Below are 6,000 nucleotides of genomic sequence, written 5' to 3'. Positions count from 1 at the left end.
AAAAAAAAAAAAAAAGGAGGAACGAAAAAAGGAAATGTGAATAAAGTACACAGCATTAGTGGAATGCTGCCTATGAGGAGATGGAAATGTTTACCAAACATGACCATGAAGTCACAGCCTTTACTGAAACAAGTATGATTAAAAAAAAAAAGAGTTTAAAAAGCAACTTCATTACTCATCAGGAAAATGCAAATAACAGTGCAATCATACCACACTCCCAGTAGAATGGCTAAATGAAAAGGAACAGACTCAGGCCGGGTGCCTGTAGCTCAGTGGTTAGGGTGCCAGGGCATCAGGGCTGGTGGGTTCAAACCTGGCCTGGGTCTGCTAAAAAAAAAAAAAATAGCTGGGTATTGTGGCAGGTGCCTGTAGTCCCAGGTACTGGGGAGAATAAGGCAAGAGAATCACTTCAGCCTAAGAGTTTGAGGTTTCTGTGAGCTGGGATGCTACAGCACTCTACCAAGGGTGGCAAAGTGAGACTCTGTCTCAATAAAAAAACAGAAAAAAAAAAGAAAGGGCAGTGCCAGTCAGGGTGTGGAGTGACTGGAACACTCATGTACTCCCCAAGGGAGTGCAAAGTGGTGCGATCTCACCCGAAAGCAGTTTAGCACCTTCATAAAATCCAGCCTAATCTACAGATATCCTATGACCCACTCCTACATACGTACCTAACAAAAATGCGTAGCTATGTTTACCAAAAGACACGTTCACTGTAGTACTATTTGTAAGAACCAAACTGGAAACAACCTAAATCTCTACCAATGGTAAAATGGATGAATAAATTATATGTCCATTCAATAAAATACAATCGACAACAAAAACAACTAAATACATGCAAAACCAGGAAACAATCCTAAAAGCATTAAGTTGAATGAAAGAAGCCAGGCACAAAAAATATATATACTATATATACTTTATGCTCAAGAAAGGGCACACTAATCTATGGTGCCAGCATTTGGAACAGTTATCCTTGGTGGAAACCATGAGAGCCCAGTGCAAGGGGAAATCTCTGAGTGCTGGTTCTCTTTCTTGACTTGGTGGCTAGTTACATGGATGAAAATCCTATTCTTGTGCAGTTTACACATAAACAAGCAAATGTGTCTGGGTTTAAGGTTTTTAGGGGGAGAGGGGTCTTGCTATGTTGCCTGGGATGGAGTGCAGTGGTTATTTGCAGACGTGATCAGGGCACACTATAGCCTTGAACTCCTGGACTCAAGCCACCTTCTACCTCAGCCTTCTCTGCAGCTGAGACTACAGGTGCAGGCCACTGACATAGATTTCACATATGGTTTTAAATATGGATTCTAGCCTTCAAAGGAAATGAAGCAGGGAAGGAGGGGAAATGATGTGGGAGGGCTTGAGAAACACCCAGAGAAGAGCAAGCCCATGAAGAGGGACCAAATCTGAGGTTCAGAAGAGGCCCAGACTGAAGGTACACATGTCTGGAATTGCTGGCTTGTATGTGGTATTTAAAACCACAACACCAGTGGTGCCTGTGGCTCAAAGGAGTAGGGCGCCGGCCCCATATGCCGGAGGTGGTGGGTTCAAACCCAGCCCTGGCCAAAAACCTGCAAAAACAAACAAACAAAAAAACCCCCACAACACCAGCTGAAATCAGGGAGCAAAACGTAGGTAAAAAGTCTCAACTCTTTTTGGTTCCATGCACCTGTTTGGCAGCTTGGTGAAGCCTACAGATTCCTTCTTAAAATAATATTTTTAAATGCATAAAATAAAATACATAGGATTATCAATTATACTGATAAACAGTTATAAAAATATTTAAATTGTAATATAGTTGATTAGTGTCTTGTTACTACTATAACAAATTGTCACAAATTTCATGGCCTAAAACATGAATCACAAATTCTGTTTTACCTTTGGGGAGGTCAGCAACATTGGCAGGATCATGTTTCTTCTGGAGACTGAGGGGCGGGGCCCCGGGTGGGGGGGTTGAATCTGTTCTTTGCCAAAGCTTCTAGAAGACACTCCAGTTTCTTCTAGAAGACAGCTTCTCGAAGACACTCCTGTTCTTTAGCTCAGGGCCCTTCTTCCATCTTTATTTATTTATTTTATTAAATCATAGCTGTGTACACCAATGCAATCATAGGGTACAACATGCTGGCCTTATATACAATCTGAAATATTTTCATCAAACTGGTTAACATAGCCTTCAGTGCACCTTCTTAGTTATTTTGTTAAGACATGTATATTCTATACTTAGTAAATTCAACATGTACCCTTGTAAAATGCACCGTAGGTGTGGTCCCACCAAACTTCTTCCATCTTTAAATCTCCCTCCCTCACCTGAGCCCTGAGCCCTGAGCCCTGAGCCCATCATCCAGCTTCGTTCGCCTCACTCTGATGCCCCACCCCCGCCTCATCACTTATACTGACGCTTGTGATAACATTGGGCCCACCTGGATAATCCAGCCCTCATCTCCCCATGTGAAGGTCCTTAGCATAATCACAATAATCCTAGGAAAGGAGATTTTTTTTTTTTTTTGAAACAGAGTCTCACTCTGTTGCCCTTGGTAGAGTGTGTGGCGTCACACCTCACAGCAACCTCAAACTCTTGGGTTCAACAGATCTCTTGCCTCAGCCTCCCAAGTAGCTGGGACTACAGGCACCAGCCACAATGCTCAGCTATTTTTAGAGACAGAGGTCTCACTTGTGCTCAGGCTGGTCTCGAACCCGTGAGCTCAGGCAATCCACCCACCTTGGCCTCCCAGAGTGCTAGGATTACTGGTGTGAGCCACTGCGCCCGGCAAGAAAAGAATTTTTTAAGAGCACAAAATAGTTAATTTAAAAAGAAAACAGTCTTGTCAAAGTAGTGGACCCTAGTAGATTCTGAGCTTTGCGTGCTTTCCCTCCCAAGCACACCAGTGGTGTTTAAACCCCTCCAGAGGTTAGAAAACCAAGTCCTTGATTCTTACAATGCAGCTAGTGTAACATTAATATTAAAACCCAGTAACAGCATTCAAAGGAGAAAACTTCAGAATACATTTTAAGTACAGTCATTGTCACTTAACACTGGGGATGCATTCTGAGAAACGCATCACGTAGGCAGTTTTATGGTCTCATAATCACCACAGCCTGGTGTGGGCTCCACAACCCTCGGAGCTGCAGCCTCCTGCACGGCCAGGCTGTGCAGTGTGGCCTGTTGCTCCCGGGCTGCCAACCAGCACAGCATGTGACCGTACTGAATTCTGTGGGCAGTCGTAGCACAATGGCATTTGTGTGTCTAAATATAGCAAATGCACAGTAAAAGTACAGTATAAACATTTTTAGTGGGGGGGGAGGACAACTATATAGGGCACTTACTGTGAACAGAGCTTGCAGAACTGGAGGTCACTCTGGGGGGGTGAGTCAGAGAGTGAGTGGGGAGTGAACGTGAGGGCCTCGGCCATTACTGTGCACACCTGCTGACTTCATATAAACACCGTACATTTAGGCTGCACTAAACTTATTCTAAAAATTCTTTCTCCAGTAATAAACCTTAGCTTATTGTAACATTTATATTTTATAAAACATTTTAAACTTTTTGACTTTTTTATAATAACTTAGCTTGAAACAAACATTATGCAACTGGACAAAATATTTTCTTTTTTTTTTGAGACAGAGCCTCAAGCTGTCCCCCTGGGTAGAGTGCTGTGGTATCATAGCTCACAGCAACCTCTAACTCCTGGGCTCAATCAAGCAAGTCTCCTGCCTCTACCTTCCAAGTAGCTGGGACCACAGGTGCCTGCCACACTACCTGGCTATTTTTTGGTTGCAGCTGTCATTGTTGTTTGGTGGGCCCGGGCTGGATTTGAACCCACCACCTTAGGTATATGTGGCTGGCACCATAGCCACTTGAGCCACAGGCACCAAGCCCAAAAATATTTCCTTTCTTTACAACCTTATTCTATAAGCTTTTTTCTATTTTTAAAATTATTTTTTACTTTTTGAACTTTTGTGTTAGAAATTAAGACATATAGGCCTAGTACCTCTAGGTCAGTAGCTAGGGTGCCAGCCACATACACCAGAGCTGGTGGGTTCGAATCCAGCCTGGGCCTGCCAAACAACAATGACAACTACAACCAAAAAAAAAGCCAGGCCTTGTGGTAGGTGCCTGTAGTCTCAGCTACTTGGGAGGTGGAGCAAGAGAATTGCTTACACCCAAGAGTTTGAGGTTGCTGTGAGCTATGATGTCACAGTACTCTACCCAGGGTGACATAGTGAGACTCTGTCTCAACAAAAAGAAAAAAGAAATTAAGACATACACACACAAATGAGCGTAGAACTGCATGGGGTCAGGAACAGAAATACGACTGCTTCCACCTCCACCTCCACCTCTAGTCCCACTGGAAGGTTTCCAAGGGCAGTAATGCATACAGCACCATCATCTCTGAGTGATAACAATGCCATCTCTGGACACCTCCTAGAAGGCTTATCTGCAGCTGTTTTACAGTTAACTATTTTTTATATATGTATAAATAGGACTATACTCTAAAACAGTGACAGTTGTTAAAACAGTAACAGTTGATTATCAAGTATCATGTACTGTACATAATTGCAAGTGCTATACAAAATCTTGCTGTCACCAGGCTGGATTACAGTGACACCATCATAGCTTACTGTACCCTTGAACTCCTGGGCTCCTCCTTTATGTGCCACACTGTTGCAGGACTAGCAGGGCAGTGGGTTTACACCACTGTTACCACACACCTAATGCATAGCACTATGATGTTAGGACAGCTGGGATGTCACTAGAGCATAGAAACTTTTTATATCCCTTGTAATCTTATGGGACCACTGTCATATATGTAGTCCATGGTTGATTGAAATGCTACTATGCAGTAGTCCCAGCTACTTGGGAGGCTGAAGCAGGAGGATCACTTAAGCCAAGGAATTGGAGGTTGCAGTGAGCTATGATCATGCCACTGCACTTAACCTGGGTGACAGGGCAAGACTCTGTCTCTCAATAAAAAAATGTCGCTGTATCATTATACAGTATATGACTATATTGCTGTGAAACTTTAACATGAAATTTTGGCAAATAAATTCTAGCAACATATTTGAAGGATTAAACACCATAACCAATGGAGTAAATTTCAAAAATGCATTCAATTTTAGGAAATCTTTTAATTATAACTCACTGTTAAAAGATCAAAAAAGGACGGGCGGTGCCTGTGGCTCAATGGGGAGGGCATTGGCCCCATATACTGAGGGTGGCAAGTTTGAACCCAGCCCTGGCCAAACTGCAACAAAAAATAGCCGGGTGCTGTGGCAGGCGCCTGTAGTTCCAGCTACTCAGGAGGCTGAGGCAAGAGAATTGCCTAAGCGCAGGAGCTAGAGGTTGCTGTGAGCTGTGATGCCATGGCACTCTACCTAGGGTGATAGGATGAGACTCTGTCTCTAAAAAAAAAAAAAAAAAAGATCAAAAAAGAAAAATTATATGATCACTTCCAAAGATGCTGAAAAGCTATCTCATAAAATTAACACATTGACTGGGGCCACAGTGTTTTATTAGGTGAAAATAGGGCAAGAGACATGTGAGTTATATATATTTCATGAGGCCCCAGGCTCAAAACTAAAATAAGTTAAATATAACTCACATGGCAGTTATGTGTTAAACTAATCTTAACATGATAGGAATAGGAATGTACTGATACACACATCCCTCAAGGAAAAGTAAGGACATTCACTGTAATCACTGTTATTTCATGTTGCCCTTGGCTTAACTTTAGCCAAGAAGTTAAAAAATAGGATAGGAAGAGGCAGGTCTGGTGTTTCATGCCTGCCATTCCAGCACTTTGGGAGGACAAGGCAGGAGATCTCTTGAGGCCAGGAGTTTAAGACCAACCTGGGCAACATAGTAACACCCTGTCTCTAAAAAAAAAAAAAAAAAAAAAAAAAAAATTAGTCAGATATGGCGGGGCATGCCTGTAGTCCCAGCTACTTGGAGGCTGAGGTTGAAGAATGGCTTGAGCCTGGGAGTTCTAGGCTGCAGTGAGCTAT

The sequence above is a fragment of the Otolemur garnettii genome, unplaced genomic scaffold (genome assembly GCF_000181295.1).
Source record: "Otolemur garnettii isolate 467f Iridium unplaced genomic scaffold, OtoGar3 scaffold00049, whole genome shotgun sequence".
Lineage (NCBI taxonomy): Eukaryota > Metazoa > Chordata > Mammalia > Primates > Galagidae > Otolemur > Otolemur garnettii.
Note: the sequence above shows the minus strand (reverse complement) of the source record.